The sequence below is a fragment of the Lutra lutra genome, chromosome 9, assembly GCF_902655055.1.
Source record: "Lutra lutra chromosome 9, mLutLut1.2, whole genome shotgun sequence".
Lineage (NCBI taxonomy): Eukaryota > Metazoa > Chordata > Mammalia > Carnivora > Mustelidae > Lutra > Lutra lutra.
Window position 1 is genome coordinate 127910080 of NC_062286.1, and position 12961 is coordinate 127923040.

A 12961-nucleotide genomic window follows, 5' to 3' on the forward strand; every position below is an offset into this window, starting at 1 on the left:
ATAGGCACAGGACTCTCATTTCGTTCAGGTCTCTGCTTAGATCTTGTCTTCCTAACTACAACCTGTCATGTTCGCATTCCTTCACACTGAACTTTTCTGTGACCTTTTATTTTAGACCTATCTCTTGTTAAAGAGCCTATAAAAAGAGTTTTATACTTTTTATATAGTCTAACTATATCTGTCTCTTGTTTTGGTCATTTAGCCCAAATGTATTTAATGTAATTATGGGTATACTTGAATTTATATCTACCATTTTACTGTGTGATTTATCTTTTTCTCTGTCCTATATGTTTTTTTCTGTTGGCTTTGTATGTGTGTGTGTGTGTATATGTGTGTGTGTGTGTGTGTGTGTGTGTGTGTGTGTTCTCCCCCTCTGTTATTTTAATAATTATACATTCTTTCACTATTGTTTTAAAAGCTACTGTAGAGATTATAGTACATGACCTTGACTTATCAAAGTCCAATGTTAGTGGGTACTTTTATCTTCTTCCCAGTCAATGCAAGGACCTTAGAACATCTTTGCACTGTTTACCTCTTCCCGGCTTATAGGCTGTTATTGTCACATATTTTTTAAAGATTTATTTATTTGTTTGAGAGAGAGAGAGAATGAGAGCATGCATGAGAGAGTGGGGAGGGGCAGGAGAGGGAGAGACGGAACCTCAAACTGACTCAACACTGAGCACAGAGCCCGACACATCCCATAACCCCAAGATCATGACCTGGGAGGAAACCAAGAGTTGGACGCTTAACCCACTGAGCCAACCAGGTACCCCTTATTGTCACATATTTTATGTCAATATATATCCTGAACCCCACAAGCCATTATTATTGTTATTATGATGGTGATTTTATATAGTCAATAATTTGTTACAATCTGTCCATATATATATATATATATATATATATATATATTTTTTTTTTTTTTTTTTTTTTTTTTTTGACAGAGAGATCACAAGCAGGCAGAGAGGCAGGCAGAGAGAGAGGAGGAAGCAGGCTCCCCGAGAGAGCAGAGAGCCCGATGCGGGGCTCGATCTCAGGACTCCGAGATCATGACCTGAGCCGAAGGCAGCGGCTTAACCCACTGAGCCACCCAGGCGCCCCAATCTGTCCATATATTTATCCTTTCCATTGTTCTTCATCTTTCTTACATCACTGAGCTTTTATCTGAGATCATTTTCCTTCTGCCAGATTCTTGATAATCTCATTTGAGTGAGTCTACTAATGACAAATTGTCTACATTTTGTGTTTGTTCTTTTTTTTTTTTTTAAGATTTTATTTATTTATTTGACAGAGAGAAATCACAAGTAGGCAGAGAGGCAGGCAGAGAGAGAGGAGGAAGCAGGCTCCCTGCTGAGCAGAAAGCCCGACGCGGGGCTTGAACCCAGGACCTGGGATCATGACCTGAGCCGAAGGCAGCGGCTTAACCCACTGAGCCACCCAGGCGCCCCACATTTTGTGTTTGTTAAGACTTTTGAGACAGAATCCTAGATTGGAACTTTTTTTTCCTTACAGCATATTGAAGATGCCATTCGATTTCCTTCAGCTCATATTGCTAGTTTTAAGAAGGCAGTTGTGGGGTGCCTGGGTGGCTCAGTGGGTTAAAGCCTCTGCCTTTGGCGCGGGTCATGATCTCAAGGTCCTGGGATCGAGCCCTGCATCAGACTCTGCTCAGCGGGGAACCTGCTTCCTCCTCTCTCTCTGCCTGCCTCTCTGCCTACTTGTGATCTGTCAAATAAATAAATAAAAATTTTTAAAATTCTTTTTTAAATTTATTTTTTATTTTTATTTTTATAAACATGTAATATATTTTTATCCCCAGGGGTACAGGTCTGTGAATCGCCAGGCTTACACACTTCACAGCACTCACCCCAGCACATACTCTCCCCAGTGTCCATAACCCCACCCCCTCTCCCAACCCTCCTCCCTCCAGCAACCCTCAGTTTGTTTTGTGAGACTACGAGTCACTTATGGTTTGTCTCCCTCCCGATCCCATCTTGTTTCATAATAACTAAAATCTTAAAAAAAGTATTTAAGAAGGCAGTTGTAAGTCTGTCTTGCTCCTTTGAAGGTAATCTGTCTTTTCCCCTTGCTGTTTACAAAAGATTTTCTTTGTCATTAGTTTTCAGTAGTTTTACTCTATTGTGCCTAGGTATGGATTCTTTTTATTTATCCTGCTTTGTATTTGGAGTGCTTCTTCAAACTATACATTCAGATCTTTCATTGGTTTTGGAAGATTCTGAGCCATTATCTCCTCAAACATTAGTTAAGCCCCGTTTTGTCTGTCTTTGCCTTCTGATGTTACACTTACACATATGCTGGATCTTCTTGCTCCATTCTCTATGCTCACGATTCTCTTTTCTGTGTCTTTCCTCCATTTTTCTGTCCTAGAGTGAATATACTTCACTCTGTGTATTTTCTTTTGTTCTGTCTTCCAGTTTACTAATTCTGTGTTCAAGTAAATCTATTATGTTCTTTAACCCCATCCATAAGGTTCCTCCTTTTGATTACCATCTTTTTTAGGTTCTAGTACTAATATTTAATTCTTTTACAAATATGCTATTTTATTTTTTTAATATTCAGTTCTGTAAAATTCTTCACATTTCCTTTTACTTTACATTTGTGTCTAATTACTCTAAATTCTGGAGCTGTTGTGGGGCCATTCCTTTGTCTATTTTTTCTGCTGGTTTTATGTATGTAGTATCATTGCCCAGGTCTTTTAGAGGTCTAGGTTAGCACCAAAATCCAACATTACACCATTGCTCAAAAACCTTCATTGGTTTTCCTTTGCATTCTAAACAAGAGCCTGAGTTTTGGTCAGCATCCATGTCTCTCTTTAATATGGTCCCAACTCACCTGTTCAGTCTCTTGTGAAATTCTCTCCCAGCCTCTACCATCCTTTGGTACAGCTGCCCAAACTGTACAGTGAACCAAGACTTCTCCTTTATGCATCTAACATGCCATTCCACACAGTGTAGCACAGAGCATGGATTTGGGATAGAGGGAGAGACCTGCCTCTGACTAGCCACGTGACCTTGAGAAAGTCACTTGAGTTTTTCAAGTTGTCGTTTTGTCATCAGACCCGTGAGTAAGTCTGCCTGTCTCACTGTGGTTGTGAGGCTGAAATGGAATAGGGTGAAGAGCTACAGAGGACAGATTTTGCTTAGTCCTGCATTTCTTCTGTGGGGGGAGAGGCTTCCCCTCCTGCTTCCACTCTTTGGTTATGTCGGCTGTCAATCATTGCAGCTTACCTCCGCGGACAAATCAGAAGCCTTCCTGGGAGTTTTTAAATTTGAGTTGAGGGGAGAGAAGTAGCATCTTCCAGATGGGAGAGCTGGGAAATGTGAGGCAGGGAGTGGGTGGTGTCGGGTGGCCCAGACAGCGCATGAAGGAATAAAGCTTAGAGAGAGCTCTGGCGGCATTTAACTTTGGGGTTCTGGTTATTTCTGAGGCCAGCAGCAGCTCTTTTCATATTAAGCAGACTCATCCATTGGTTCTTCTTCTCCTTCTTCTTCTTCTTCTTCTTTTTTTTTTAAGATTTTATTTATTTACATGAGAGAAAGAAAGAGCAAGAGGGTGGAGGGGGCAGAGGGAGAAGGAGAAGCAGGCTCCCCACTGAGCAGGGAGCCCGACGTGAGACTCGATCCCAGGACCCTGCGATCATGATCCAAGCCAAAGGCAGACGCTTAACCAACTGAGCCACCCAGGTGCCCCACCCATCAGTTATTCTTTTTGCCCAAGCTGGATTACTATAAGTTTCTGACTCTTGCATGAAGTCACTTGACGAACTCAGGGGTCAACAGTCAGGGGACCCTCAGATGAGGTCATTTTCCTGCTCCAGTCTCAATCCCCTGCTCAGGGGCCTCACCACACCAGTTTTGTCTTCTTGTCCTCTCTGATTCTTATCTTCTCACCATATCCAAGGCTGTTTGTGAGCAGAAGGATAGTCATTTGCTTTGGTGTTTCTAGGGAGCTAGCTTGGGGCTCAGTCAGTGTCTGAGGAGGACTCGACTAACTCACAGGTTCAGGCAACAACAACAGGGCTTCAGAGCCTTGCCAAGGCTCCAAGAGGGTTGCCCGGACCTCTCCCAGCTTCCAAGGAAGGCTGAATTTGGATTTCTATGAATCTCCCTGGCTAAACTACCCTCACTTCCTCACTTTACTCAGACCCACCAAACCCAAGTTTCTAGAAGTGGGGCTGAGAATCTGCATGTTTGTCAAGCATCTGGGATATTTTAATGCAAGCAGAACTAGAGAATCTCTGAGCTGGGTGTTTTTCTGATGCCTTGAGTGAATAGTTTTACTTCTTCAGACTCCTGGGCAGAGCAGTTTGGGGAGAGTTATGACCAAAGCAGGCCAGTGAGCATAGTTTCTTATATTAATGGTTATAGAGGCCTCATAATTACAGGACGACACAAGTGTCTCATAATTAGCATCTGCTGTTCTGTTCCTGGGGGTCAATTGTTCTGCAACAATGGCCATGCTCAGCCCTGGACAGCCCGCAGCTCAGCTCACTCCCCTCCACATTCCATTCCCATGAGAGAAGAGTCCCTGGGTTCACAGGACTTTAACCCTCTCCTGCCAGGACCCCAAGGACCAGCACCGGGGTGAGAGAAGTTCCTGATCTGGTGCTGGGCATTCAGGGAAGTGGGAGAATGGCTCTTTGCATGAGCTAGCTAGCACATGGCATCTGAGTCTGTGTTCCTCACACCCAACAAATTCGCTTTTGGGATTGAGGCCCAGGGATGCTCCTGGGGATTCTGACTATGGCAGGATTCGAGACACACTGACCAATTCCCTCTCTCTTCCGTACCAAAGAGCTGGCTAAGAGGGCAGGGGAACTCACTCCTGACATCATCTGTCACTCAGAGTGGAAGAATAGCCTTGCCCCTTCTCAGCTGGGGTAGGAGTGACTAGCAGCAGCCCTGTGCGGGCCCCAGGCGGCCTGTATCAATTCCTGAGTGCCAGCCATGAGCTTTGTGATTTCAGGAAAACACTTTAATCTCAGAGCTGCAGATTCCTCATCTGTAACATGAGCCTAAGAACACTCACCTCTATTATTTGCATATTTACATTGTTTCCTCTTTTTTTTCTTCTATTACACTCTTCTTGGCATTACCGGTTTAGCATTCAAAGTTGTGGCCAATGGGTGATACTTGGGGTCCATGAGGATTTTTTTTTTTTTTTTTTTTTTTTTTACAATAAAGACCTATTGAGTTGAAATCCGTGAGGTCACAACTAACTCAGGAATGGGTACTTGGAGAAAGCTCTGCAGGTCCTCCTGATGGACACCACCTGCCGAAACCCATCTTCGAAAAGCCTACGAGGACCGTGGCACGTAGGATGTGTGTGATTTTCCAGAGGCACGGGTTTAATTGTGCACACTGTTAGGTTGGCGCAAGTTAGCAGGGAGTGGGCCCAGCATCGGCCTGTTGCTTCATAAGACTCACAGTGGTTTAAACACTTTATTTGATTCTCTTATTTAATCTTAAAATTCTATTGCCAGTCTGGGCCACTCCCCTGAGCTCCTGACCCCTGTATCCAGCCCCCTGGCTGCTCTTTTCACTTGGAAGCAAACAGACATGTGCAATGGAATTTTGTCCCCCCAAAATTCCCAATCTCCCCCAAACCTGCTTCTCCCTCTGTCTCAGCGGCAGCTCATTTCATAGCGATTCTTAGAGTCTCTCAGGCTGAACATTCTAGTCCTCACCACTCTCACACTAAGGTATCTTTACCATCCTCGTGGCTCCCATTCCATCCAAAGCCACTGCCACCTTTCTCCTGAATAGGTGTCATGGCATCCGGACACTCTCCCTGTTTCTGCCCTTGACCTCCTCCAGTCAAATGTCGCCTTCCCAGGAGTCCTTCTACAAATACATCACCCCACATGCAACCCCCGTCTCTCAGTCCATTCTTCTGCTTGATTTTTCTTTTCTGCACTTACTACTATTATAATTCTGTTTATTTTGTGATTTTCTGAACTGTTATAAGTTCCACAAAGGCATGGATTTTTGTCTGTTCTATCGGTCCTGGGTCCCCAGTATTTAAAACCGTGCCAAGCAATAGATGCTCAGTATGTATTTGTTGAAAGAAGGAGTAAATGAATTGCCTGCAACATCTAGGCGTTATCGTCTGCATTTGATTGACCAGGAAATGGAGGTTCAGAAGATAAGTCATTTTTCCCAAGGCCACACCATGTGTTGAGAGAAAAGCCAAGTTTTGAAATTAGGACTGGCATACTGCAGAGATCATTTCTCCACATGTGGAGGAGGGGCAATTTTTGCAGTCTACCACAATTTCCTGCTAAATGTAGCTCCTGCTTTTGTATTTCAAATCAAGATTGCCATAGTCATAGATCAACATGAAAGCTTAACTTGAAGACAAAGGCTTTCTTGCCCCTGTCTCCTGGAGCTTCTGCGCTGGGCCAAGCTAACGCTGGAGGCATCCAGACAGCTGTCGTCAGTACTGACACGCTAAGAAGTTGGACCCTCATGGCTCTTGTGCCCACTGTTCCCACTGGTGAGGAATCATAAGGAGGAAAATACCCAAACTGTGGGGATACCCATTTGCATAACAATATTTACCACTGAATTACTCAGAATCCATTTGAGTTTCAACTCTGAGCTCCAGGGCCCAGTGCTAAGAGGTTCTGGGAGAAGAGAAGGAACCAGAAAAGAGAGCACAAAGGATTGATGTGGGAGGCAGGAGGAGGAGTAGAGAAGTGTGGTATCCTGAAACTCAAGTAAAAAGTACATCAAGGAGGATTCTAGAAACAAGGTCAGGAAATGGTCCTGTGGGGAGAAAATAGTGAGTTTGCACTGAAATATATAGAATAGGACTTATATATATAATAAATATAATAATAAATAACAGTCCGTCCTATCCTGGGTAAGATCTAGTATAGCAAGGATGTTCATTCTTCTAAGATTGGCCTTTAATTCAGTGTAATTCCAATAAACACACATATACACCCCCAAATTGATGGGATTTAATAAGATTATTATAAATCTGGAACAATAGGTATGAAAGAACAGAATGAAATTTTCTGAAAAGGAAGCATAATCAGTGGGACTTACCTTACCCTTTTCCCAAACCATGTTGTAGAGTAGTCATGAAAACCACAAAAGAGACATGGATGCTGAGAACAGGACACGGAGTAGAGGACTCGACCCGAGGACCCTCCCTTGGCTGTTTGGCATACAATGATGCTGGTGTTTCACATTTGGGAAGGAAATGATGAGTTATTCAGTAAATCATATCTAAATTGGCTGGTCATTTGGATTAAAAAAGTTAAACCAGAAACTGTCCTTGGGTCTTTACTCCCAAATAAGCTTCCAAGCTAGATCAAAGATGAAAAGAGAAAAAATTTCATCTGTAAATCTATCCAGTATTGAAAAAAACAAGAGAATATTTTAGCAAACTTTAGAAAAACTAAAGGAAATGGCAGGCGATTTAGTTGCCTGAAGATAGATTTCTATGGAGCAAAAAAAGTTGTAACGTTAAAAAAAATATATCAATGTGGAAGAAAAACTTTAAAAATATGTATGGGGGAGGGGTTAATATCATGACAATTTGGAGTCAGGATAAAGTTAAGGGTTAAATAAATACTTAGGGAGGAAGAGTCTTAGACTCTGTCCACCCCCGTTTCCTGCAGGTGTCCACCTCTCTGAACCCCTCCTAGACAGTAGCTTCCACATGGGCAGGCTGGACCATGGGGATATTCCCAAGTACCAGGAGCTGAATGCCATCCCTCCACCCCTTGCCCCCACTAACCCTCCACCCCAAATGGCCTACCCTGGACACTCTGGCTCTCTTCCCTCCCCCAAGTGGTAATGATGGGGACCAGGAGGAGTCCTGTGAGTCCTCTTCCCCTCAGAGTGTGATCCTATGGAACTTGAGGCCATGCTGGGCATCTGAGCTGGAGGGGGCGAGGCTGGGCCTGGTGGGTGGGGGATGAAGTGGGGTGCAGAGTCCCAAGGTGGGGCATGGTGAGGAGATTTGGAAATCATGAGCAGCATCTAGGAGGGGAGTTGAGGAAAGGAAGATTTGAGGGTAGGTATTCAAGGCAGGCAAGATTCAGGAGCAGAGCAGAGGTGGGTGGCAGAGGGGGGTGTCATAGGTCCCAGAGCTGTCACTTTGCAGTTCCAATCCTCCAATTTACAATGAGTTTCCTTTGCTCTGGGGAAGTTACCCTCATGTCCTGTTTTTAGGAAATAAGGTGATGTGTGGAAGTAATGCCCATCTTGAGACATTACTTACTTCTTTGGCTCATTCATTGAACAAATGATGTACTGATTATTTACTCTGAGCCATAGTGGACCAGGCTCTGGGATAGTCTCCATTCCTCTGCATTTATAAATTTTAAGACAATGTAAGAATGTTTGGATTTAACATGGAAAATCACAAATAACAGTGTTCTCCACTAGCTCTAATTTGCTGCCTTTCATGGGGGTCAGAGGAACGCAGGGTGTGGATTTCCATCTTAAATTTATTGCACCTGCTGTGTCCCCGTGTACTGGGAGTACCCTGCTGATTATCCTTAATCCTTGCTTACTAATTTAATATGAGGCCCCCAAACCAGGATCACACAGTATCCAACATGAAACAACCTTTGGACTACACAGTCTGTTCCAAAGCAGCTGAGATCAGTTGCCTTTTTGGCATTTGATTTTTGGTGCTGGGCCAAAAAAGGGGGGGGGGGTGGGATTGGGAGACTCTCACTATAAATGCAGCGTTTAATCCACTGTCACTTTGTAAGGGTCCCATTGAATTTTTGATGGAGAAGATGTTTTTCTGGGTCCAACTTCAGGACAAAGGGAAATGTAACCAACGCAGGGCAGAGTTGATAGTGTTTAAAAACATGTTCAAAGATCTTATACTTTGTTACTGAGTTGCTGAGCAATAATGGAAGAATTCCTGACACAGCAGGGTGAGCCTGGCTAAACTGGGCCCAGGGACAACAGGGAGGAGGGGCCTTTATTCCCCAGTAGAATGAAGGCTGGATTTCAGTTCTACTCACTTCCTTTGTGCAGTACACAACGTATACATCTGTGCATGATCACCTTGACTTTGAGCTCCTAAGCCTGTGTTATGGGATCCTCCCTCAGGCTTTGCCTCTTTAGCTATATCCAGACACTCTCTGCCATCCCCTCTATTCTCTACCGATAACTAGCTTCATGGGGTGCTCTGCACATAATGGGCTATTTCCCACCATTCTGCCTTTGCTTATTGTCCTTTCTTCTGACTAAAGCTCGGTCAGCTCCTTGTCATTCCTGAGACTTTGTTTGGGAGGGTCTTTATCCCAAAAGTCCATCTGTACTCCTTCCATCTTCCCTTCTTGCCTCTTGCAACCGCCGACACCTGCAGCCTCTGAGTAACCCCCTTTGGCACTTACCGCCCTCCACTATTGGTGTCTGCCCACACATCTGTCTAAACACCCCTGGTCTGCTGTCTCGATAGCCTGCCCCAGCCCTGAACCTGGCGGCAGAGGAGAGCAGGAAACAGAATCAGATGGGGAAATGGCTCCAGCCCCAAGAAGTAGTTGATAGGATGGAATGAGTCCCTTCTGATAGACTCCTTCAGTATGACTTGCTCTCGAGTTTGTGCCCTGTGTGCTGGACCCTGCGCTGGCCCTGGTGCACAGTGAATAACAAGACACTGTCTGTGGCTCTGCCAGAGCCCCAATCTTAGCTTCCATATACATCACTTGAAGAGAAAAAGAAGTGTGAAGTGGTGATTCTGGTTGGAGCCATGACAAAGGGCCTATAGAGCCTCCAATGGGCCTAACCTGACAGGGGTAGGGTGAGGAGCCCATGGCTCTGGGAGCAGAAGGAGGGCAGCAGCCTGAGCCTGAGGCTCTTCTCTACCCTCCTGGAACTTTTAAGAGCCTAAGCCTTGCTCTCAGGTGACCAGCTCCGCCAGCTTGGGCCAGGCCCTGCACCCCCACACTCCCACCTCCCAACTTCACCTTTGAGGAGAGAGGACGCTCCAAGCCTAAATGACCCTTGGGCCCTGGATCTGATCGGATTACGGGGGAGGGGGCGGTGCTCCCCTTAGCTCCAGCCCCTTGCTGTCAAGTGCAGGGGCCACAGCAGAGCCAGTGGCCATCAGGATCATTCTCTGGGCTAGCGCCAGGCCACTTGCTAAAATTTGAAAAGCCCATCTGCTCACCCACTGCTGCTAGAGTTGCCATTTTAATAACCAAGTTTAGGAGATTCAATTAAGATTGGGAGCCTCATCCCTCTTCCAGGTAGGCCTTACACTTGGTGTTTTTCTTTGCGAGAGCATGAGTGGGGCCCTGTGCAGGGGTTTTTGTACAGCAAGCAGCGCAAAGAGAGAGAAAAGAGAAAAACAACTTTGGTTCAAAGATGCCAATAATAGGGGATTTCTTTTCTCCGTCTCCCCATGGAAGGTTGTCAACAGTGCAGGCATAATCAGGCTGGCGACTGCCCTGCTCAGAGAGGGAGACGTGTGCTCCTTTGTTATGATGGGCTGAATAGGATGTCCCTGCACCCAGACCTGGCCTCCCAGCTAACAAAGGGCCCCTTTGTCACCCCAGGCAAAGAGTGCTGCAGAGGTTGCCACAGCAACTCAGGGACAGAGACTTAACGTGCAAGTGACGTTTCAGATGAGAAACGGACATTCAAAAATTCAAATTTCTTTATGTATAGTGGTTTCCTTCTTAGGGTATTTTAAAACAACCATATAGCAAATGAAAAAAAAAAAAAAAACAACCAACAGTAAGTATAAAACCAAGCAAACAGACATCACAGCAAGTCAGCATGCTGGTTCTTCCTCCCTTCATGGGTCAAAAGCCACCATTGCGGCTCCTGAGTAAGCTGTTAAATTCTTCTTATCCAAAAGGTAATTGGATACCATCGCAGAAAGTTTGCAAAAAAAAAAAAAAAAAAAAAAAAAATCATCTAGAATTCCACCTCCTGGACCCAGGACATTTTTTCCTTGTCTCTGTGTCTGCCTCCCCTAAGTGACTGTGGGCGATCCACTTCACGCCAGGCCAAGAGCTGGGGCGGGGGATGCAAAGATAAATCGGGTTCTTGTCTGCAAGGTTGACGGTCTGGTGGGGTTCCCATGTACATGTGATCTCGGTACACATCTACTCTACTCGGCCCTTTGGTGGGGTCTAGACAGTCCCCATCAGAGGGAGTAACCGATGCTGTATGGGGAAAGGGGGCGAGCAGAGCTTGATGGAGGAGGAGGAACTTGAGAAGTAATTTGCTGCCAACTGGCATTTTGTTGCTATTTGCTGGATGAAATGAGGGAGGAGGGGGGAAGCGAGGCAGAGGGGGAAGGGTTTTCTCTGCATTCTTTAAAGGGGAAAGCATAATAAACAGCAGCACGCAGGCAAAAGTGTCAGACAGAGATGTCTTCTCAGACTGGCCACCACAACACCCAACACTTTATTATGACAGTTTAACAAAAATGTTGAAAGAATATTACATGTGAATACCTGTATATCCACTGCTTGGATTCAGCCATTAACATTTTCTCTCCTGGCTTTATCACATATTCATCTATCCAGCCATTTCCCTATCTGTCCATCAACCCATTTCATTTTTTTGGATACAATTCAAATGTAATTATCCTTTAACCCTAAAACACATCAGTATATCATTAATTAGAGTCCAAAATTTGTTTAAACTTTTTCTTTTGCTTTGAAAGGTACATGCAATGAAATGTACAAATCTTAAATGTACATTAACTGAGGTTTGACAGTTGCATCTGCCAATGTAACCCAAATCTTTATCAAGATATTTAGAACATTGTGATCCCTCCAGAAAGTTCCCTCAGGCTCCTTCCCAGTCAGTCCCTGCCAACACAAGCTCTTTCTCACACACACCATTTTGGTCATTTGCTTTTCATTTACTATTACAGTGCAGTTAATTTCCATGTTGCTTCCTATTCTTCATGGTAATTCATTCTTCTGTCCACTCATTCCATCTTTTAGTCACTAGGGGTCTGCTCTGTCCCACGTGCTAAGGAATGAGCCTATACAAGCTGGTGTACAGGGCCCCAGAACCAGGTTGTTTGGGTTTGAGTCTCAGGTAAGAGTTGTCAAGGGCTCACCTCACGTAACCTCTCCAAGTTTCACTTTCCTGCCAGCCTAGCGATGGGGAGAGCAACGTCCCACAGTGGCTGGGAGGATTAGGGGACCAATTCCTATCAAACATTTAGTATGTAGTAAGTGCTCAATAAATAGTTTTCTTGAGTGAGTCCGCAGCTGAGTGGTTGCTGTCAGCACATCAGGACTTGGAAACCCTTTTTTTCATGGCCATTAACCAAACTGCTGTCTCTATCCAATTTAGGACATTGTGAGTCTTACTCCTCTGGACTAGGAAATTAAGACTTCTTCAGAATGTTTTCCTTGAGGATCCCAGGGAGGAGATTTGGAGGGGAGTGATCAGAAAGTTGTACATCTTTTATTTTAGTGTACTTGTTCTGATGTTTCGCATAAGGCTGAGCCTGTTGACAAAGCTACCAGTGCTTAGGGACCAGCTGTCACTATAAGGAATTTTGTCACCTATCTTCCTCAAGGTGAGAAGTAGCAACCAACTCTACCTTTATTCTCCTTTGCCCAGACCTGTACATGGCTGAGGCCACTATAAGTGACAGAGAATATTGGGTGGGTCAGCTGAAGATGGACCCAGGGGTGGAGCTAAGAAACACCCATCTTTTTCATTTGTGTAGCTCCTACTCATCCTGCAATGCCCTGCTCTACATCACATCCTTCAGGAAGTCCTCCTTTGTGTTCCCATTCCACTTTGTACTCAAACTCTATTGTGTTTATCGCGTTAAGTGACTATTGGCTTGTCCGTCTCTCCAGTTCAGCTGTAAGCTCCTTGAGAACACAAATTATGTTTCAATCATAGTTGAATCTCTGGTCTCTGGCGTGTGCTCAAAAATATTTTTTGTATATTAACTTAATGAGCATTTATGAAATGCTAAG

General features: G+C 44.6%; 1 protein-coding gene across 4 annotated transcripts in view; it reads left to right on the forward strand.

The window, feature by feature from the left end:
• The window catches only part of TOX2 (TOX high mobility group box family member 2), a 207782-nt gene that overhangs the window by 52016 nt on the left and 142805 nt on the right, over window positions 1-12961 (forward strand). For 3 of the 4 annotated variants that reach the window (XM_047744341.1, XM_047744340.1, XM_047744342.1), the window contains one exon: window positions 12444-12549. The gene's annotated coding sequence lies outside the window, so the exon portion shown is untranslated. Of the gene's footprint in view, window positions 1-12443; window positions 12550-12961 lie in introns of those variants that run through there. The other variant, XM_047744346.1, reaches the window with a different exon arrangement.